Genomic DNA, 24,857 nt, shown 5'->3' with positions numbered 1-24,857 from the left:
TAAAAATGGTCAAATATAGGAACCATACTTAAACCAGCATTAATTTTTATGTGTTTATTAAAGCCAAATACATAAATCAGATTGTAAGAATTGCAACTCAACTTTCGATATCTTTAAGAAATGTTACTGTTTAAGGGAAATTAAAAATCAAATAACTAATTATGTATTATTTTCTAATAGAAAGTAATTATCACCCATAATTTTACAACCCAGAAATAACCACTGTTAACATCTTTGTGTACATTCTTCCAAACACGTACATGCATACTGGTACACATGTACACTACACAACCTTACAAATAGGACTTCATACTATATAACCTGCATTTACACTTAAATCTGTATGATTGGCATCTTTTAATTTATTTAAATTCTCCTAGCCAGTATTAATGTGGAAAAATTCTATTATGTGGATATTCTATACTTAATTTCACTAATTTCCTATTCTTTGAAGTTTGAACATTTTTGATGTTCTATTACTGAAAATAATGGGTCAAGGTATTTTGCATGTATTTCAGGTTTCTATTTTTAACCAAAGATTTGTTCTCCAACATTTAGAAAGCTCTGGGCATTTTTGATGGAAGAAGAGACTGTTCACCAGAGACTGAAATCCCCTAGGAGAAAATGTATCCCCAGGAAAAAGGGAATGAAGCAGAGTGGCATGGTCCAGTTAATAACAAATGTTTCTGATGTAAAGGGGAATCAGAGTAAACTCAGTTCTTTGGATTCAAATATCTCCCCTGGTACACACCATGGATTCTGTGTTTAATTCTAGGGAGGAGGTGTTAGCACAAAATATGGGTGTCATTTTTACTAAAACTCATCAGGCAAAGCAACACTGTTGGATATCCAGAGGGGCTGAGTACAGGTAAGTAGGGGAGAAAGACACTCTTTGAATTTTGTTCAGAGAAATCATTGTGGGGAAAGGAAAACCCTCCAGTCTGCAAGGCAGCTTTGGTGCTCATCACCTCTGTACATCGTCAGTGCCTGGGAAATGGCAGCAATGCCCAGAAACAGGTAGTTCATCAAAGTATCCGGAATCCTATCAAAGCTTCTCTCCAATTACATTCTCAGAGAGCTGAGCACTTAGAAATAAACATAACTCAAGGGGAAGGATCAGGAAGGGAAGAGTGTAACCTATCCCAAGTGGAAGTGGCTACAACTTCAGTACAGCTTTTCAAAATTTTTAATCTGTTGCACTTATAAAAGAGGTTTAAAATATGTCTTTATTATTTTAAAGCTAATTATAAACTGACCATCTGGTTTTGACTCTCCAGATTAAGAGACAGACATTATTTGTACCTTGTAGCTTCCTGTGTATCTCTCCCACTCCAACTCCCAGGGTTGACCACAACTGTGAATTTTCTGTTATCCATTTTCACACTCCTTTTTATAGGTTTCAACACTTATGTAGGTATTCCTAAGCAATATATTATTTGGTTCTGCTCTATTTTTGCTTTAAAATCTCTTACTATATTACTCTGAGATATGCTTCTTTTGCTCAACAATGTTTAAAATTTATGCATGAACATCTCTTTAAGGTTAAACCAGGTTGATGCATGTACTAGCAGTCCATTCACTTTTCCATTGAATAAATACTCAAACTAATTATTCATTCTATTATTGGTGGTAATTTTAACTACTTCAAGTGTTTTGTTTTTACTGACATTGCTGCTATGGATATTCTTGTACATGTCACCTCATAATACCTGTAAGATTTTTTCCTCAGGCTTAGACTTATGAGATGCAATACTTTTTTTCTTTTTCTTTTCTTTTCTTTTCTTTTTTTTTTTAAGATTTATTATGTTAGAGAGAGCGCAAGAGTGAGAGAGACAGAGAGAAAGAGAGAAAGTGCATGACCAGGAGGGGCAGAGGGAGAGGAAGAAAGAATCTCAAGCAGACTCTGCCCTGAGCATGGTGCCCAATGTGGGGCTCAATCTCACGACCCTGAGACCACAACTTGAGCCAAAATTGAGTCCAGTGCTCAACTGACCACACCACCCAGGAACCCAATGTGATACTTTTTTCTAAGGAATATATATCCAAGTGGAATTACTGGCTTTTATAGCATGAACATACTCAACTTCAGTACGTAATAATCACATGTTATCTAGAATGGTTATAGTAATTTGTACATTTATTAGTAATGTGCAGTTCTCATTTCTTCACATTTTTGCCAACACCTGTCTTACTGATTTTGTCAATATCAAGCTTATTATCTCTTAAAGATAACCTACTTTTAGATTTATTGATCCTATGTTTATTTTTTATTCCATTAACTTTTAACTATGAGCCCTCTTTCCTAATTACTTTTTTTGGACTTATTTTGAAGTAATTTTTATAACTTCATATACTAGATGCCCAGTTTATAATTTTTTTAAAGATTTTATTTATTTGACAGAGAGAGAGACAGCCAGCAAGAGAGGGAACACAAGCAGAGGGAGTGGGAGAGGAAGAAGCAGGCTCCCAGGGGAGCAGGAAGCCCGAAGCGGGGCTAGATCCTGGGAGCATGGGATCACGCCCTGAGCCGAAGCAGACGCTTAACGACTGAGCTACCCAGGTGCCCTCAATTTATAAATTTTGAAACATTTTTTTGTTTATAACATGAGGTTTATGGGCATATACGTTTCTAAAGTACTATTTTAATTGCATACCACTATTATATATATATACACACCATATTATATATATATTATACCATACTTTATATATATTTTATATAATTATATTATATAATAACTTTATATAAAATATATTTTTGTGTTCTTATTTGTATTGCTATTGTTTTCTCTGGTTCTCCCTCACTACATTTTATTTCCTTGTATGTTTTTGTAATTCCTAAATTATGACTGCTCATTTCCTTTGGAAGTTTATCCATTGGAATTCCTTAATGCCTAGATTTAAATTCAGGATTTACATTTACTTCTAAACATCTCCTGTAGTACTACCTATTTTGCTTAAACTAATCTATTTGAGACTTCTCAGACTATATAAGATCAAAAACGTACATGGTGCAGACTTGCATTTAGGAATGCATGCATGATGCATTTAGGAATTCTTAGAAGAGATTATTTGTTTTTATTCCAGTAGGTGCCAACTGTGAGAGAAGCAATTTTCGTTATTATGCTCTTTTTTTTCTTATTTATTTATTTTTTTTCCTTACATAGCAGATGCAGTTAGCTCTTTTTTCAAGGGTGTCCTATTTTATATTTCCCTATGTGGCAAAGCCCTACATTTTTGTTTTGTTTTCCCTCAGTACCCAATGCAATAATCAAAGCAAAAAACATTTCTAGGGTACCAAATAATTCCTCATAGTGAAATCTGGCTTTAAGGCTACTTTATCTAAGGTTCTTATTTTCACTTTGTTTTTCAGGTCTGTGGGTCTCTTAATTTTATGGCAGCTTGGCAATGCATTAAAAACTATAATTTTTATAATTCACTCAGTATTACCGTGTTACTTATCTATGGCTGCATAACAATATTATCACAGGCAGTACATTAACACAACACACATTTATTATCTCACAATTATTGTAGGTCATGAGGAAGTTAGCTTAGCTGGGTCCCCTATAGTGCTGCAACCAAGATGTCAACTAGGGACAGTTCTCATCTAAAGGCTTAACCAGGGAAAGATACACCTCTGAGCTCTGGTGGCCATTAGCAAGATTCAGGTCCTTGAGTGTTACAGAACTGAGGGCTTCAGTTTCTTACTGGTTGTCCCTTGGAAGCTGACCTCACTTTCTAGCTGGTTTTTGCCTGGAGACTGCCCTCAGTTTCTTGACTCATGGATCTCCCCTACATAACCACTGACTTCATTGAAAACAGCAAAAGAAAGAGACTCCTAACAAAATGAATGTTACAGTCTTGTATAACAAAATCACAAAAGTGACTTGCCATATTCTAGGATAAGAAGCAAACCACAGACCCTGTCCACACGAGGGATAAGTATCAGGAAGCAGGGACCACCATAGTAGTTTTTTAGTTGTGTCAGTCAGGGAAGTTGTTCAGAGTGCAGTGTTCTAGAAGAAAGGAAGTTGGCATGAGATACACTTGAAGAATCTGCAGAATAACTGAGAGTGAGTGGTGGCACTTAAAGAAAGCTAAAAAGGTAGAATAAAGTGAGGGAAGCAACCACATTTAAAACCTCCAGTTTGATTTGGCCTTAAGCAGTGTAAATGTCAAGTGAAAATGCAGTTATACGTGCATTGTTCAAATTGTGCTACTCTCTTTACGGAGTTCCTGTGCCAACTTCCTTCTTTCCCTTCTTGAATCTAATCCATTGTTACAATCATGTAAGTCATGGTTTTTACAAGATTTTCAAATGGTCGGTTTCCTACGCGTGCAGAGAAAACGCTGCAAAGCCTCAGCTGCTCATTTCTCCTCTGTCACTTTCACTCACGGGCAAAGTTCCTTATAATGCATCAGCCCCTTGCCAGCAGTGGAAACTGCATTTACACTGATAATTCAGGCAAAAACAGAAGCATGACCAACCCAATTCCCTTTGCCTCAACTGTGTATGGTTTTAGCCAAGTTATTTATATTGGTCAAAATAACCAAAAATCACTATTTATCCTTAAACATATTTACACAGCTTGAAAATAAAACCACCAAACCCAATAATTCCTATGTCAACGGTTCTACCCCTAGAGGAAAGCTTTTGACCTAGATTTTCCCAGTGAGACATCCTTGGAAAAATGATGAAGACAGTAACATTTACCTTGTGTTCTATTTCTCTTTCCAACATCCCTGTATCCCATTTTTTCTTTGCCTCAAGTCACTCATGCATTTTACCCCAGCAGTGTGAAGTCACTGGACACCCTGTCTTCAGTTATCACTAGAACTTTAATTCCCACTAAAGTGTTAGCTGAAAATAAGGTAAAGTGTCATTGCTTCCATTGCATTTAACCAGAAGTACAAAATAAATGGTCTTTAATAAGAGAATTTCAAGCAATATGTCTTCCTGGGAGGAAAAAGGATTACTTTTCTGAGCTCCTTATATTTACCAACTTATTTTTTTTATGAAACCAGTGCTAATAACAATAGTTAATGATTTGAGGGTGTCCACAATGTGCTAGTCACTGAGCCAAACTCTGTATAGCTTACTTCAATAAATACCTCCAAATGAATGATGTTAGTAAGTACTCATCCTCATTTTACAAGTTAGGTAATTTAAGTTTAGAGAAGTAAAGTAACTTGCCCAAAGTCACACAGCTAGTAAGTGAAAGAACTAGACAGGAATAATTCCACAACCAGACTCTTAAAACTTCTACTCTTCTATTGATGGTAAGTAATGTTTTACTGTTGGTCGTATATAGTGGGAAGTATCCTCATATCAGTACTTTGAAATCTTGTTCCAGATTTTTCCCTAATTAACCATTTAAACTTAGCCAAGTTTTTTATACTTTCTCAGTCCTCGTTTCCCCCTGTGCTAAAGGAGAGAAGGAAGTAAATGAACTATGAGTTTCTTCTTTCATACATAATCCTAGCTTATACCGTTATAAATTACCTTTGATATGGGAGGTGTCAACTCTAAAATATGGGGCTGCACTTCTAAATTCATGCACAGAAATGAGAAAGTGATCATAACCTTATTGAATCGAGAGCAAGATCAAAATCTCCTATTTAGGAGAGTATTTCTTTGGCTTCTGTGAACATGCCAATTGCTATTATTGCCCATACATTTTGAATTGTTTGGTTTCTTAACCATTAATTAAAATGTAATTTCATTTGCATAATATAAGACTAGTGTGGTAATTAACACTCTTCTTACTAATTGCCACCTAATTAACCTGCTTTAGGTGTCTTGGTGTCAGTGCAGCGTCTAAATATCATCTTCCTACCTTAGTTGATTCGTAAGGCTGTGATTACCTTTTATGGCTTATAAAATTTAAAATTAATTGCATTGCAGCTAGAGCTGTGGCTCAACCTTGTATCTCAAAAAGGGTCCATTAGGTCATTATTTGATAACTAATTAAGTTTTAGACATCTCACTAAATCAACTTAAAATGCTCCTCTTATAAAATAGATTTAAAGGGTCACAAGAGACTCCTGAAAGATTAGCCTGAGTCAACCCTAGTATTCAGATTCTCTCTTTATGGTTTTTCAAAAACATCCATCCGTCATGGTTGAATTCCTGTCCTGGGTTAGAAACCTCTTCTATCCCATTTTAGAGGCAGAACTTTGACAAAGAAAAACTGTCTTATTTTGAACTGAAATTAATGACAACTTCAAGATCTGTTAATGTCCCAGACTTTGTTTATGATCTGCTCTGGGCTGCTTGTTCCTGCACTCCCACTTTTATCTCTTTACTGTTCTCTCCCACAGAAATCTAAGATCAAAGAACCAAGACATGGATCCATACCTCCCAGGGCTGGATTTGGTTTGCTGGGTTATAGATATCTTAAGATTTTGCTGAGTGAATATCAGTGCTGAGCTTTTTGAGCCCAGGGAGTTATCAGTTATCTCAGGGAATGCTGACAAATCTTATCAAAAGAAGAAATAATCCTTAATCCCTTGTATTAGAAGGAAATCATTTTAAAAGATGAGAGCATCATGAAATCAAACAAATTATAACATGTTCAAATTCTAAAAGGTGAAAGTCACAGATGTAAACACAGCCCATCAAACTGAAGATGTCAGAGTATAAGTTAATGTTCAAGTATTCCTCATACTCTGAAACCTTTATCAAAGTTCCTATTCACTTTTCTGTTAGTAGGTGGCCATTTGTGATATTACATTTTATTATGTAATTTTGATGTAATTTTTATTATCTAATTTAATATAATATTCATTTCTAGGAATAAACTCTGTAAGCCTTTGCTTATTCACTGATTGATTGATTCAGTACACATTTATTTAGCACCATTATGTTTTGGACATTGTGCTATTCTTTGAGGATACAGTGCTGAAAAATACATGCTCCCTGAACTCAAAGTTTTGGGGAAATATTAGGAATTCCAAGAATTAAACAAGTGACTATCAGCTTTGTGAAAGCAGAAGCATAATGTGCTAGTGAGCCAGGTAATGGGAGACTCATTTAAGGTCTCACAGCTCCAGAGAGAAAGCTGACATGAGAAAATGATATTTAAGCTGGGCTACAAGTATGAGGATTAATAAATTGATGGAACTGTGGATGGTGCTGGCAGGTGCTAGGGCTGGCATGGGTTTTACAGGCAAAAGAAACATGAAGGCAACACTCTGGCCCACAGAGAGACTTGTGGCACAAGTCAAGAACCTAGAGAAGCTCAGTAAGACATCAGAAAAAAGAGCAAGGAGAGAGAGATGGGAAATGGATATGGAGTGGTATCCAGAACCCCATGACACAGGGCCACCTGATCCATGGTTAGACTTACCCAAAGTGTTGGGATATATTTGAAGAATTTTAATTCCATGTCTAACATGGATATACCTTTATCTTGAATGAATACCCTGGGCTGGAAAGGGGCAATAGAGTAGACGGCAGTGATACCTGCTCACTCTTAGTTCCTAGTTATAGTCTTACCCCAAAAAGTTTGAATTAGTGAAGTACATCTAAAACTGTAATGGGAGAGAAAGGTCATACCATTGTTGTAGTTATGAAACTATAATCAGAGGAAATGGAAGAGATGTTTTTTAAGATTTTATTTATTTATTTATTTGACAGAGAGACAGTCAGAGAGAGAGGGAACACAAGCAGGGGGAGTGGGAGAGGAAAAAGCAGGCTCCCAGAGGAGCAGGGAAGCCTGATGCGGTGCTTGATCCCAGGACTCTGGGATCACACCCTGAGCCGAAGGCAGAAGCCCAATGACTGAGCCACCCAGGTGCCCCGGAAGAGATTTTTTTCGATTGTAGTTGAAAGGATTAAATTACAATATCATAAATGTTTGCCTTGAAAAATTGAGTAAGTCTATGAAATTGTAGGTTGCTACTGCTTTTAACGTAGTATCACAAAGTCTAAGAAAGTTTAGTGGGGAAAAAAAAGAGAGAGCAATGCACTCTAATACCAATAACAGTATCTCATATTTATGTAGTAATTCATAATTTTCAAAACAACTTCACCTAAGTTATTGATTTAATCATCATAATAACTTCTTCAGGTAGGCAGGATAAATATTCCTATTCCTGTTTTATAGTAAATAAGCCCATCTTTTGCTTTGGGGAACCACTGTACCTATTCTAAGATACATGGTTTGTGTAGGAATGACCCACTTTCCAGTCTCAGGAGTGGGGCATGATTAATAGAACCCTTGTACACAGTAATAGGCTCAGGGACAGGCTTGTAAGCTTGTTAGAACCAATGAAATATAAAGATACATTTCCTGAGATTTGTTGTTGTTGTTGAGGGGGGTTGGGGATGAGAGGGAAGGAAGGAAGGGGAGGGAGGGAGGGAGGGAGGCAGGCATCCTCTCTTCTTTAGAGGCTACTGCAGGAGACCCTTTCTCTTTTCTCAGTGAGGAGATGTGGCTTGAAATATAAGGTTTAAACTGCTTTAGCCATTCTTACCAGTTCATAAGAATATGCTGCAGACACAAGGCAATCAACATATGAAAACTGAAAGTGAAGTTAAAATGTGGGAGGCTGGGTGGGAGAGAAAATTGGGTCACCAGTGACATTGTTTTAAATGTTGATTGAATTTTGCCTGGATCCTTGGCTACTTCAGGCCTTTACAGTTCTGTAAGGCAATATTTTTTTTTTTTTTTTACTATTGGTTAAGCCAGTTTGAATTGAATTTTCTATCACCTTCACCTGAAAGAGGCATAAGCAATAGACAGCAACCATGGCTAACTGAAACAAAATGGTGAATACGTTAGGATCAATGCAAAAACAAAAATAGCAATCCTAATAATAAAGACAAAAGTTCATTCTTCCTCTTAAGTTCAAGAATTTTCAAAATAATCAATCCAAGTCTAGCATAGTACTCTGGTCAGTGAACCAAGATCCTTTCATCATGCAGAACTCCCATCCCAGAGATTACCTTATGGTATAAGATGCTCATTGGAGCTCTAGGAATTATGTCTGCCTTCTAATCAGTGGGGAAAACTTAGGAAAAAGAATGCATGGCCTTTCTTCTTGAGGATAATTTTTGGAATTTGCACACATCACTTCAGCTTACATCCCGTTGGCCAGAACTTAATCATACAACCTAATCTAGTTGCCTAAAGAACCTGAGAAATATGAGTTTTACTTTAGATGGCAATGTGCCAAACTAAAACGTGGACTACAATTACTATGGAAGAAGAAAAGTACATATAATCAGGGCTAATCAGCAGGCTCTGAGACAGAAAGATAGGAGTTCACAGAATTGAGAGGAAAACTGGAGGACCCACCATAGAAGAAGACAATTCTGGAAGGCTAGAAGATAAAACTATGGGATGCTCTCTTAGGGAGGGTGCAATGAGATTCAAGCAGCACCTCCATCCTTGTCTCCCTTGATTAAGAGTCAAAGCTCTGAGCAAGAGCAGCACATGGGCTAAGCTTGGCTCACATACTGGTCTCATGGCTGTGCAGAAGTAATGAGAGGAGGGCTCTGCCTGATGGGCTTCTGTGGCAGGAAGTGGCACCTGGGTTTACCATCAGGCTGTGACCACACCTAATAAGGGAAAACATCATTCTCCAAGAGAAATGAGGCACTGTTCTATGAGAAAGAAATGTTTCAAGACAAATAAATATCAATAACAGCAATAATGATAATAAAAATAATACAAATTTTCAGTATAGGCTCAGAAGGGTGAAATGATATGCTTAGAGGTAGAGCAAGAACTGGAACTAAGCTTTTTCAATATCCAGTCCAGGGCCTTTCCCATTATCTCACTTTAATTTTGTATTTTTGCTTTTACAACAGTCCTAGGAGAGATAGAACATATACCAATATTTTTTTTTCAGGTGAGGAGACCAAGGTTTAGAAAGATTAGGTAAAGAGGCATCAGAGATGGCAGCAGAGTAGGAGGACCCTAGGCTCATCCTGTCCCATGAACACAACTAGATAACTATCAAGTCATCCTAAATACCCCAGAAATCAGCCTGATGACTGAGAACAAACTCCACAACTGAAGGGAGAGTAGAGGACACACTGAAGAAGGTAAGAAGTGTGGAGACTTGGCTTAAGGGAGAAATGGACCACACATGCTACAGAGAGGAAGGAGCCATGGTTGCCGAGAAGAGCGAGTGAGAGAGAGGAACACATAGGGGAATGCACAAGGAGAACTTTCCACAAAGCCAGTGGCTTAGAAAATGAGAGGAGCTAAATTCCCTGAGTTCTTGCAACCAGTGGTACTTAAAGCCTGGAGTTTTAAAAGTGAGCAGGATTGGCTGAGATAAAACCTGGAGGGTACTGCTCTGCTCCTGGAGAGAAGGCAAGCAAACAAAACCGGGGGCAGACAGTGTGGAAACAGAGATCTGAAAAATGATTGGGGCACACAGTGGGGAGATTATTCCCTATTCCAGGAGCACTTCCCTGAGAGGCAGCATCTCTCTAGGAACAAAGGAGCTGACTGGTACCATGAAAGCTCCTGCACCTCTCAGCATAAACACAGAGCCACCTGAAGGAAGTAGCTTAGTGTGGATACTAGCTGACTAACTTGCTTACAACAATCCCTCTCCCAGTGCTTTGGCGGGACTGCCCTTCTCAATCAAGCTTGCCTCAATCCCAGAGTGGCAGGCCCTTCTCCCAGAAGAGCAGCACAAACCCTGCCCACACTGTGTTTCCTGACCAGCGGTTCTGCAGGGCCTCAGTTCTGATGGACTCTGACTAGAGCCTACCTCGTTAAAACTCACCACATTCAGGCCAGGGACCAAATACTGTCCACAGCAGGCAAGGAGAGCTTCTGCAGAAAACTGGTTGAGGAATACAGCAGCCAAAACCCAACAGCAAAGTGCACATAGCACACACTGGAGATACCCCTTGAAGTGCCAGGCCCTGGGCACTACATGACCTCTTCTTCATAAGGCCATTACTTTCAGGAGCAGGAGACATAGCTGGCATTTCTAACAAACAGAAGAAAGTAGAGACTTAGATAAAAATGTCAATATGGAGGAATTTATCCCAATTGAAAGAACGAGATGAGGTCATGGCCAGAGATTGAAGCAAAACAGATATAAGTAACATGCCTGATGGGGGAATTTAAAGCACAATCATAAGGATAATCACTGGGCTTGAGAAAAGAAGACATCAGTGACACCCTTATGACAGACATAAAAGGGTTAAAAAAAAGAATCAATCAGAGATGCAGAATACGATAAATGAGATTGGAAACAGGCTTGATGCAATGAATGGCAGGCTGGAAGAAGCAGAGGAACAAATTAGTGACCTACAAGACAAAATAATGCAAAATAATAAAGCTGTAAAGTGAGGAAGAATAATTACATAATAATGAGAACAGACTTAGGGAACTCAGTGACTCTATCAAATGTAATACCATTCATATTACAGGAGTCGCAGAAGAAGAAGAGAGAAAAGGGGGCAGAAAGTTTATTTCAAGAAATAATAGCAGAAAACTTCCCTAATATGGGGAAGGAAACAGATATCCAGATCCAGGAGGCACAGAGAATTCCCATCAAAATAAATAAAAGCAGGCCAACACCAAGACATACTGGAATTAAATTTGAAAAAATGTAGTGATAAAGGAAAAATCTTAAAAACAGCAAGACAAAAGAAGTCCTTGACTTAAAAGGGAAAACCTATAAGGCTAGCTGGAGATTTCTCAACAGAAACTTCGCAAGCCAGAAGTGAGTGTTAGGATATATTCATAGTGCTGAATGGGAAATATCAGCAGCAAAAAATTCTCTATCCAGCAAGGCTATTGTTCAGAATAGGAGAGACTAAATGTCTTAGACAAACAAAAACTAAAGGAGTTCATGACCACTAAATCAGCTCTGTAAGAAATATTAAAGGGGACTCTGTGTGTGCAAAGGACAGACCAAAAGATCAGAGAAAATCTCCAGAAGCAATGACAAAACAAGTAATAAATACATATCTATCAATAATTACTTCAAATGTAAATGGACTAACTGCTCCAATCAAAAGACATAGAGTTCAGAATGGATAAAAAAACAAGACCCATCTATATGCTGCCTATAAGAGACTCATTGTAGACTTAAAGGTACCTGCAGATTGAAAGTGAGAGGGTAGAGAAACATTTATCACACAAATGGATGTCAAAAGAAAATTGGAGCAGTATTACTTAATATAGGACAAAACAGACTTTTTTGTTCTTGTATGGGTTTTATCCTGCTTTGGTATCAGGGTATTACCATCCTCATGGAATGATTTTGAATGTGTTCCCTCTATTCTATTATTTGTAAGATTTTGATAAAGATTGTCATCACTTTTTTTAAATGTTTGGTAGAATTCACCAATGAAACCATGTGGTCTTGGGACTTTCTGTGGTAGGAGATTTTTGATTCCTAATTCAACTTCGATTCTTGTTATTAGTTGAAGAAGATCTCCTATTTTTTGGCTCAAAATTAATGATTCAATCATGGTATCTTGTCCGTTTTTAGGAATTATCTGTTTTTTCCCTAAGTTATTTGTTAGTATATAATTGTTTATAGTAATCTGTTATCATACTATGTATTTCTATGGTTATTTGTTATATTGTTTTCCATTTCTCATTTTGGTTTTTGAGTCTTTTTTCTTAGTTAATGCATTGTCAGTTTTGTTTATTTTTTTCTTAACTGGTCATTACTTTCAACGTTATGTTACTGTTTATTATGGTCTCTATTTTATTTATGTCTGATTTTTGTTATTTCCTTCATCTATGGAATTGCAGCTAAGTTTCTTCTTTTTCTAGTTCCTTGTGGTGTACTGTTGTTTATTTGAACTTTTTTTTCTTTATACAAGCATTTAGTGCATACATTTCACTCTAACATCTGCTTTTGCTGAATTCCATAGGTTTTGGAATATTGTGTTTTCTTTTTCTTTTGTTTTGAGGCATATTTTGATTTGCCATTTGATTTCTTATGTGGCCCATTGCTTGAGCAGTAGTGCGGTGTTTAATATTTACATATTAAATATTTAATATTTACATTGTAAAAAAATTAAAATTTAAAATACTAAAAAAATATTAAAAATGAAAGATTAGGTTATTTGCAGGAGGACTTGAACCTAGATCTTCTGATTCCTATTTCAGTGTTTGTTCTACTAGGATAGTGGTTCTCAACCTAGGGTGATTTTGCCACCCCATCCAACCCCTACAGGGTTATTTTGCAATATCTGGAGACATTTTGGTTGTCACAACTGATTGAGAGGTGCTGCTGGCATTGAGTGGGTAGGGACAACAGAGGCTGCTAAATATCAGTTTAGCACAATGTACAGCACAGCATCCTACAACAAAATGTAAATAATGCCAAAATTAAGAAACCCTGTACTAGCACAATGGAAGGAAGATAGAATATTCATTTTCTGACAATTTCTAGCCCAGACAGGCTAGTCTAGTTCTCTCTAATGGGTAAGGGGGGCAGTTTAGCAAGCATCTGACCCCATAAGGTGGCACTCCAGTTCAAGCTCTGTTGCCCCAGGCACCTTCAGCAGCTTCACTGCATCAGTGTAGACTCATATCTTTTTCACCTCCTACGAGAACATAACATAGTCAGGCCTAGATATAAGTGCTGGCTGTCACAGTCATTAACCATGTAAACTTGTTTTAGTTATAACCTTCCAAGCTTCATTGGCTTAACCTATGAAATGGAAATAATGTTTACCTACCTCAGAGATGCCATGAAGATTAAATTAAATATAGCCTATAAAGCATGTGACACATAGTAAGTTGTTATTAAAAGTTAGATATTTTTGTTATTCAATAAAATTGTTTTGGCCTATTTAGAAAAGCATAAATTAGATCTTTGTTTTACATCATATGCCCAAATATATTAACTTCAGTCTGTATCAGGTCATGTTTACCTAGCTGCTCTCTATATTTCACTACCTCATCCCCACCTGGTATATAACACAGAAATATTTCAATGTTGCTATACTCTCATGAGAAGATTTCTTGATTTTCAAAATATATTTCAGGAGCTGATAAATTTTTGTTGGAAGTTCTGAGGGTACCAAGTTCTCATGAGTGAAGTTAGAGAAGACTCTATAATGTCCGTTCATATTGCCTCAAGAGTCTTGATGTCACCAAGAAGATTTCTCCTTACATCAAGGAGTACGGCTTACTGCTTTCAAGGTTTCTTATCTAACACATCAATGCCCTTTGAAGTTCTAGCTTTAGATCATTTCAACTATAAGCAAAGATAAAATGATAGGTGAATATATAAACACTTAATAGGAACTGGCCCTGTGCTAGGGATGAGGGCTTGTTCGCAACCCTGAAGGACTCATGGTCCAAAGAGGATTTCTTATGTGTGTAAACAGACAGCTCTTATAGAATGGGCATCACTGAAACAAAAGTACTATACCTAAAATAATGAAGGAGGACTACCTGGGAGAGTTTTAAAGTAGAGTTGACATTTAATATAGGTCATGATGGATGAGATGAAATTTTTCACTCAGTGAAGATGTCAAAGATCACTACTGTCAAAGGAGACTCCCATGAGCAAAGACTGTGGGGTGGGCTTGGGCAATGGGAAGGGTGAGTGTATTCATCAAGATATTCCTTGGCACAGTTGAATTGACAATCACAGGGCAGATAAGAAAGGAATGTTCGAAGAGGGGGGAGGAGAGGGGTGGAAAAGAAGGCTTCTCCAAGAGAAACATCATAAATCATTTTGCTCCAAGTGGCCTGGAACACCCATGTAAATTCATTTTGAATGCATGAACTCAGTACACTGCTCAAAACTTGACTGTAGAGCTCAGACACTACAGAGAAAACAAGGAGTGGGTGGGGTGTACTCCATGGACAATGGCCATGCCCCTTGACTCTGTAGGTGAGCGGTCTCAGTCTTATTTAAGCTAATGAAAAAATTCGATGAAAAACATTAGATAAAGAAAAAAGTATATGAATGGAAAAACAATTTAATGTAAATGAAAACAGCATACCTCCCCAAGTTTGAATTAAAAATAATGTGATTTGAAAGGGTGGACTAATAATGCACATATTCATTTACAAATATTTATTGAGCATTTACTATATTGTGGACACTAGGCTGGGTGCTGGAGACAAAAGAGGGAATAAAGGATATATATAGTCCCTGCTTTCCATGGAGCTTAGATAAGTTTCTGAAAGGTAAGTATAAAGTATGTGGGAATGTATCAGTTCTGTATTGCTGTATAACTAACCTAAAACAACACAGAAATATTAGATCACAATTGTGATCTAGGTCAGAAATTCAGACGTGGTGTGACCAGGTTCCCTGCTAAAAAACAGCTAAAGTCAGGATCCTTTCCCAAGCGCTTGTAGTTGTAGGAGGATTCAGTGCCAAATCAAAGCAGAATTTGCCAAATTTCTGACTCGTCATCCATTTATCTGCTACCTTGCTCTTGGCCTTTGTCTACCTAACACCTAAAGCCTCTGGATAAAACTATTCCCTCCCTTTGCCTGCTTAATGCACCTAAAAACATCAGAGGGACAGGATTGAGGAGGGCCTGAGGGAGACTGGGGAGATTAGGGGTCTCTTCCAAATCCCACATGGGGTTTACTTTGATTCTGTTTGCAATCTTGCCCACGTTGGTATCAGTTGAAATCCTTTCTCCTGACCAATGGTTGGTCTGTGAGACAAGGCCTGGCTGTGTTTCCTCTGCAGAAAGTGTCCAAATGACAGAGATAAGTCAGAATTACAGTCTTAACAGTCAGATGAGACAAATCAAAGCCCTCACTGTGCACCCAGGTCAGAACTCATCTCTTGCTAGCATTTTCTGGGTCAGTCTGGTTTGACACACACTGGTATGTAGAACTATTATAAAATGCCATTTTAGTTGTTGCCATATACCATAGCTGGTAAAAGCTATATGTGGTTCCAAGTGATGTCACCACTTTAAGGAGTATAGTGTGAGGGGGCAAGCAGAGATAGAAAATCCTTTCCATTTCTTTTCCATGAGGCATAGGCAATTAATTCACTTGCATTTGACTATATTTAATAAACTCTAAATTTATGCAGCCAAGAAAATGAGATGAAAACATGTGGTCCTTTTCTAGGGTGCCTGAATATAACTGGTTGAAAGGTGCAGTACTTGACAAACCAGTGCATATTATTAGGAGGACTTTGGAAGCACTGCCTTTTGTGCTTAACTTCATGCAAAAGAAAAAAGAGGTGAATAAAATTTCCTTGAATATTGCCAATAAACATAGTCGCAAAAAGGCAGTACATGCTTAAAGGTTTTCAATAAGTACAAAGCAGAGAGTACCAAAGATCTGTGCCACAATTGGGGTGTACCTACCCCTTCCTGGGGGAGTTGACACTTAACTCCTTAGTTATGAACTCAGCCTTCATCATCTCATTTAATCTGCTTAGCAACCTGTGACATAGATACTGAAGTTACCCTCATTTGAAGATGAGCAGATAGGGGCTCAGAGAGGTATAACAACATTCCCAAAGTCACACAGGATTAAGCAGCAGGCCCAGGACTGTCACTCTGATCCTACTCAGTCCTCTGCTATATGCCAGCCTCCCATCCAAATAGTAATTTAGATTAGTTGAGTACTGAATATGTGTCAGGTAACATTCCAGGGCTTTACATACAGTAGCTCATTTAATCCCTACAACAACCCTTGAAGTGTTCCTTGAACTTATCCAAAGTTATACAGCTAATAAGTGGTGGACCAGGCCTAGAAACCAAGTAGTCTGGATCCAGAGTATTCTATTCCCTCAATGATTGTTTTACTCTGTTTTACCTAACGTACCTTTTTCCTTGGTAATTCTGATGAGGTAGGGTAGGACTCTTTTGGATGTCTTAACATCACTGTGTTTCCAAACCTTCAAGGCACTTGAGAAACCCTCCTCTCCAGCCCTACCCCAATCCTACTTGTACTCCTTGGAATTGCTTCATTCTTGTACTGGATTTACTGACATTGTAATTTCTACCTTCCAATAAGAAGAACACAAAAGCACACATGCAACCACTCTAGTTCAAAGTATTACTCAGACAGCCTCCCAATAAAGGTGATTTCTGAGTGTATTTTCAGAGGAGTTTTACTATAGAGATGATGAGATTTTTAAAAATGTGATAAAACCAGATACTCTTCTAGCTGTTAATGTGTTTCAGAGGATTACAGTGATTATTCGATTATGCTTATTTGAACACTGATTTAATTTTTAATTAGAATTCTCCCATGCCTAATTGCTTAGGAAATCCACCTTTAAGTAATAAATGATGTTTGGGAACATTACTGATAATAAGCCAAATATCCTATCACAACAGCATTTTATATTATGTAAATTTAAATGCTGTGTGTCATTAAATTGAATGAAAAAAAAACTTAAATAAATTTGCCTCTTAAAATTGAACAAAAGAGATAATATTTACTTTAATAAGAATCAGAGATGTTTATGAGCAGTATTTTATTCCTCTTGATGTGGCATACTGCTCTATACATTTCTTTCACATTCCTAAAGAGGTTTTTCTGAGGCACACCAACTGTTTTTCTTCCTTTGAATAACATATGAGTTTAGCTTTTCCCTGAAAGTCTCATTTCTTAGTTCTCCTAATTTCTGTTTGTTTTTCTTTCAGTTCTGTATACTCTGTTTAGATACTGCTTACTTTGCAGTTATTTTTCTTCAGAAAGATAAAACTTGCAAGCATAAATCCCTCTGGAACCATGTTGAAAGAAAGACCTTAAGGTTGGGAAGCTTTTATAGAAGTGGCTTTGAATTTTTTTGAGATTGACTATTCTTCTGATCTGGTAACCTGGGGGGAATGGTTTAGCCAATGTGTTTGGTATCAAATGTCAGTTTTGGTTTCATTTCCACTGCCAAGTATAAGTTGAGAGATTTATGACACAAAGCAAAATAATAAAATAAAATAAAATAAAAGAATATAAGGAATTAATGGGGGTTTTTGATGTAGTATACAATCTGAAACCACTTAACTATCCAGACAGGCTCCAACAGGTACCGAGGGTATTAGACCTTGCTGAGAGGATAAAGAAATAAAAACCTTCCCTGACAAAACACATTTTACTCTAATCAGCTAATGTTTGAAATGCCTTTACAGGCAATGTGCTCCCTTCCGCATGCCTTTTTTTTTTCGAGGAAAGTAGGGCATTGTCCTCTGTCTACCCAAGACTGAGGAAAATCAAAGACTGCAAATCAATGTGAATTGTCAATAATAATGTATTTTCTTTCCTGGAGATATAATTTTAATAGGAGAATAGTGGACTATGCAAGGAAGAAGGACAGTATCATGGAGGAGAAGAGCTCTCCTTCAATGCTCCAGCTTCCTCTTATATAAACCTCACACATAAACTGGCAGGTACTTTAACTCTCTTTATATCCCCTGTAATGGTTAGTTTCATGTGTCAACTTGACTAGATCACAGAGCACCCAGAGGTTGGTCAGACATGACTCTGTGTGTTTCTGTGAGGGTGTTTTGGACGAATTTAACATTTAAATTAATTCACGGAGTAAAGCAAACTGTCCTCTCTAATCTGGGTGGTCCTCATCCAACCGATCAGTTGAAGGCCTAAATAGAACAAAAGGCTGACCCTTCATCAAATAAGAGGGAATTCCTCCTGCCTGTCTTTGAACCAGGACATCAATTTTTTCCTGCCTTTGGACTCTGACTGAAAAACTGGCTCTATCAAAAACTGGGGATGTACTGTATGGTGACTAATATAACAAAATAAAAATTATTAAAAAAAAAAAGAAAAGAAAAACTGGCTCTTTCTGGGTCTCAAGCCTGCTGGTTTTAGGATAGGAACTTAAGTCGGTCATCAGCTCTCCCAGTCCTCAGGCTTTCAGATTTGGACTAGAACTACACCAACATCTCTCTTGGGTATCCCACTTGCCAACCGATAGCAGATCTTGAAGCCTGTCACTTGTCAGCCTCCATAATCACATGAGCCAATTCCTTATAATCAATCTCTTTCTCTCTTTCTACACACACACACACACACACACACACATTAATTTTGTTTCTCTGGAGAACTCTAATATATCCCCTGAGGCACTCAATCTTTCAACACATTTTCAGAGTGAAATAACTTGCACTGAAGGGTACCTTAATATGTGACACAACTAGGTTCAAAATTGGAACTTGAGAAAGATGAGAAAATCATGCGGGGAAGTCTAGAGACCTGGGCTCAAATTTGTGTAGGAAGATTTTATGGCAGGCATAGGGCCATTCTGAAGCCTCCCTATAGCTATAATTGGCTCAGTTGGCTCATGTATGTGTGTATGTGCTGGGGGGGGGATATTGTTTCTTAGAACTTCTCCCATAGTCATTATGAATATTTATAGTTCAAGAATCTCAGTATAGGAAGTTATTCTAGTTTAACCCTTATTCTGCTGTATCAATTTTATTTTTAACATACAACAAATATTTAGTTAGAATCTTAATGTCCGGGGCACCTGGGTGGCTCAGCCATTAAGTGTCTGCCTTCGGCTCAGGTCATGATCCCAGGGTCCTGGGATCAAGCCCCGACATCGAGCTCCCTGCTCAGCAGGAAGCCTGCTTCTCCCTCTCCAACTCCCCCTGCTTGTGTTCCCTCTCTCACTGTCTCTCTCTGTCAAATAAATTTTAAAAAATCTTTAAAAACAAATCTTAATGTCCCCATTTAATTTTAAGATAGACTTAAGAACATTTCTGTTCTTCTTCCATTATAACATTAATAACTTTAATTCATTTATTCATCAGATATTTATTGAATGCCTTTCATTATCCATAAGGAGAGTTTTTCTCTGATATGTATGATTCTTGGGGTTTCAGAGTAATGTGGAAAAGGCAGAGACATTTGTACAATTTAAAAGACTGAGCCCTTTACTGAGCTCTTGGAGCCTATGAGCCTCATGAGAGCAAACAATGTGATATCCCAAGTCTTGTTCAGAAGGGGGATTTTAAGAATTTTATAGAGGTGCTTACACATTATTACAATGCCTCTGCAAGTTCTTCCAAATTCTTCTATCACTCCAACATTGCCAAACAACCTTTTACTCATTATAAGAAGGTATATTTACTATAGAAAGAAAGAGAAGAATCTCACATTTTTCAGTTTAAAGATCTTACCTCCTTAGAATTTCTTGACATTCTAATTATGTACTTGGTCTTCAGTCCTTAATCAGCCTGTTCTCTTATGACTAATTTTTGCAACAGTTTCACTAGAGGTGAAACACTGATTAGGGAACACTCTTGTATGTAACAGTGAAATCCTTACTTCCAGGTCATAGACCCTGTCATTCTATTGAAATAACTGAATTGTCATTGCCTACTTTGATATCCTCCATGGCATGGCCTATGGAGGTCTACTGGCTTCCTGTCCACTGTGTTCTGTGAAGTGAAGCCCTAAGCAGGACAATGAACTGTGATTCTCACTCCAGTACTGTTGTACTTAGTTTTTAGATCTCAGAACAGAAACCTTAGTTGTGCCTATTGACACTTCATATTAGCTTGTATTTGAAGGATACTGATTCTGCAACTGCATCAGTGAGCTCTTACTCCGCACTAGATGCCATTCTCTAATTTGGAAAAAATGTTCTCTTCAAGGATAGTAATGTAGACCAGTCACTATAATTCACACTAGGTGTACAGGTGGCTATCAATCCATTAAATATTCCCCACCAAGTGCAAGTTTGAATGATTTACACCTTAAACTAAAGGTACTACTAACTCTTGTTTCTTCAACTTACCCATCAGACGAAAATAAAATGTCTAATGTCTGGCTAAAATCCAATTCCAAAAATCCAATTTTGTTTATAGAATTATTCTATCAATCCTATTATCTTTAAAAGTGATATACAACTTTGGGGTACACAGGGATACATTTTTAAGACCTCCCAAAAGAGGCCCATGGTGGTAAGGCCTGGCTGAACTTGTGTTGATTCAAATTAATTTCATGAGTCTAAGTCTTTATATGCCATCAGGCATAGGTTGGTCAATTTTTCTAAATCAAGCTCCATAGAATCTTACATTAAATGAATATTCTTCCTAGATTCTAGCACTATGCTATCTGCACATCTTAACTTTTAGTAATACTGAGAGTTTTTGTCTTTTTCCCTGGTCTTCATTGACATTGCACTGATCATTTGGGACTGGCTACATTGGTGACAACATTTTGACTGAGAAGTACAAGTCTCTATTTTACTACATAAGGTTCTGCACAATACAGGGTCAGAGAAATAATGGATTGAAATACCAAATCTAACACTTATTGATGGTATGACACTGGGCAAGCTACTAGTCTCATCTAAGCCTCAGGTTCCTCCAATAGAGGTAATAGTCATTTCATTCTTACAAGATATAGATATAGATAAAGATGGCATTCATCAAAGTTCCTAACACATCTGCTACAGGCTTATAATTACCATTTCTTAATGTGGCCCTCGGGGTTATCCTTTTGATTCAGAAAAGTAACATTCTTAGGATTGAATGTAGAATGTTCCCAACATGCATGAATGCATTGCAAAATGTGTGACTTCAGCAATCAGAGTCCTTCTGAATACCCTTGGGCCTTTATGGAATTGGAAATAGCCCCAGTTGCATACCCATGCCATGTGCTGTGATGGAGGGGAATGTGCTGACTGTACTGGCTGTGCTATCAGACTTCCTTCTTGACCATATATCAACTGTGCTGAAGAAAACATAGATCCTCTTGGTTGAGTAGCCTTTGGATATTGCTGCACTTTATCTTCAATTTTGGTGTCATTTCCTAAGCACACTTCACAATCATTCATGCAATAATGGCACGTTATAGTTGTAGAACATGCCTACACATTTTTTCCACAGTGCTTTTCATCTATTATCTTATTTGCTTCACACAACATTATTTAATAAGTTATTATTCATCTGTTACAGATGAAAAAACTGAGGTTGTGACAAGTTAAGTAATATGCCACAGCTACATCATCTAATTTTTATTGGAGACAGGACATGAAGTCAGAGATGCTTCCAAATACCAGGGCATCTTTCTTCTTAGTATCCTAGGTCAATTTCAAACTCATTAAAATGGAAAGGCAAGGCTTTGGGAATCTGACTTGCATTTTTATTCCACCCTTCTACCCACTCCCACCTCATTGTATGTGTAAATATTTTGATTATTTTTCAATTCCTGCAATACTTTAGCTCTCTTTCAACTTTTGGGGTGCCAAACTAGATTTCATTTACTTTTAGCATTCTTCCCTGAACTTATCTATTTTTTTTTTTTTAAAGATTTTATTTATTTATTCGACAGAGATAGAGATAGCCAACGAGAGAGGGAACACAAGCAGGGGGAGTGGGAGAGGAAGAAGCAGGCTCATAGCGGAGGAGCCTGATGTGGGGCTCGATCCCGTAACGCCAGGATTACGCCCTGAGTCGAAGGCAGACGCTTAACTGCTGTGCCACCCAGGCGCCCCCCCTGAACTTATCTATTAACTCTGGGTTCCATACTCCTCCCATCTGCTCTCAGAACATTCTGCACACCTCCTTTTATAAAACTTAGTCCAATGTATTGTAATTGTTTTTATTCTCTGGCTCTCATACAGGACCATGGGATAGGGGCTATATATCTTGCTCACTGGTGAATGTCTAGCACTGCTTTGGTCTGAATGCTTGTGTCCTCAGAATTCACATGTTGAGCTAGATTTCATTCTGGGCAGTATGCTGCACTGGAGTTTTCTCTTGAACTAAACATTTAATCTTTTACATTTAATTTTGTCATCATAAAATAGGGATAAATAATAATCTTGGGGGGAGTTAAGATGGCAGAGGAGTAGGGGACCCCTTTTCAGCTGGTCCCCTAAGTCGAGCTGGGTAGGTACCAGACCAGCCTGAATATCCACGGAATCAGCCTGAGATGCAGGAAGATACATCTGGATCTCTACAAATGAACATCTCCAGCGCTGAATATTGAGGTACGAAGTGGGGAGCCATGAAACAGAACACACATATAGGAAGATAAACAGAAGGGGGAGGGAGCCGCTGCATTCGGGCACCGGGAAGCGGTAGCCACCTGCACAGGGGAGCGGGCAGACTCGCGGACCTGCACCTGCAAAAGATCAGACTGGGACCGTGAGCCGGGAGCGCGAGCCACCAGGCATCTCACGGAACTCTGGAACTCCGGTGTGCTCACTGGAAACAGACTGAGACAGGGAGCTCCAGGAGCGCACAGGGGTGGCTGGTGGCTGGTGGTGTTAGAAACACAAAGGACAGAGAAGCGATGGCCCTGGAAGGGAGGGCTGGGATGCCAGCTGTGGGACGCACATCCCGGGACACTGTAGGGTTGAGCAGCATCGACAGTAACAGAGTTAAAGTGGCCAGAACATCAGTGGAGAATGGTCCGCAATCCCTCTGTTCTGAGACAGAGGCTGAGATTCTGCCACTGCTGCTCTGACTCTCAGAAGAGGCAGAGCAAACCACCAGGGAAAGCCGCCAGAAGACAAAAGCCTGGAAACACCGCCTCACAGCGTGCCCATCCCTAACCCCCCTCACAGGGGACACGAGACTCTACCCAAACAGGGTTGCCTGAGTATCGGCGCGGCAGGCCCCTCCCCCAGAAGGCAGGCTGAAAAATCAAGAAGCCCACATCCTGGGGTGCCTAGGTGGCACAGTCATTAAGCGTCTGTCTTCGGCTCAGGGCATGATCCCGGCATTCCGGAAAGGAGTCCCTCATCGGACTCCTCCACTGGGAGCCTGCTTCTTCCTCTCCCACTCCCCTGCTTGTTTTCCCTCTCTCGCTGGCTGTCTCTCTGTCTCATAAATAAATAAAATCTTAAAAAAAAAAAAAGAATAAAGAAGCCCACATCCCTAAGATCCCTATAAAACAAGGGCACACGGCTGGGTCCCAGTCAATAATTTGGGCTCTGGACAACCCTGCAACCTCTCCTCATCAGAATGACAAGAAGGAGAAGTACCCTCCAGCAAAGAAAAGACAATGAGTCTGTGGCCTCTGCCACAGAACTAATGGATATGGATATAACCAAATTATCAAAAATGGAATTCAGATTAACAATGGTCAAGATGATGTGTAGACTTGAAAAAAGTATTTACCAAAATGTTAATGAGAATATAGAAACTCTAAGGGCGGAAATGAGAGTGAATCTGGCAGAAATTAAAAATTCTATGAGCCAAATGCAGTCAAAACTAGAGGCTCTGATGGCCAAGGTCACTGAGGCAGAAGAACGTATTAGTGAATTGGAGGATGGGTTAGTAGAAGAAAAATCAAAAATAGAAGATGGACTTAAAAAAATCCATGCCCACGAACATAGGTTACGGGAGATCACTGACTCAATGAAACGATCCAATGTCAGAATCATCGGCATCCCCGAGGGGGTGGAGAAAAACAGAGGTCTAGAAGAGATATTTGAACAAATTGTAGCTGAAAACTTCCCTAATCTAGCAAGGGAAACAAGCATTCGTGTCCAAGAGGCAGAGAGGGCCCTCCCAAGCTCAACCACGACAAACCTACTCCACATCACATCATAGTGCAATTCGCAAATATTAGATCCAAGGATACAGTATTGAAAGCGGCCAGGGCAAAGAAATTTCTCACGTACCAAGGCAAAGGTATCAGAATTATATCAGACCTGTCTACACAGGCCTGGAATGAGAGAAAGGGTTGGGGGGCATTTTTAAAGCTCTTTCAGAGAAAAATATGCAGCCAAGGATCCTCTATCCAGCAAGGCTGTCATTCAGAATGGATGGAGAAATGAAGACCTTCCAGAATTGCCAGTCATTGGCCAATTTCGTAACCATGAAAACAGCCCTACAGGAGATATTAAGGGGTGTGCTATAAATGTAAAAAGGCCCCAAGAGTGATACAGAACAGAAAGTCACAATCTATAGAAACAAAGACTTTACTGGCAACATG

This window comes from Ailuropoda melanoleuca, chromosome 4 (genome assembly GCF_002007445.2).
Source record: "Ailuropoda melanoleuca isolate Jingjing chromosome 4, ASM200744v2, whole genome shotgun sequence".
Classification (NCBI taxonomy): domain Eukaryota; kingdom Metazoa; phylum Chordata; class Mammalia; order Carnivora; family Ursidae; genus Ailuropoda; species Ailuropoda melanoleuca.
This window is presented reverse-complemented; position numbering follows the sequence as displayed.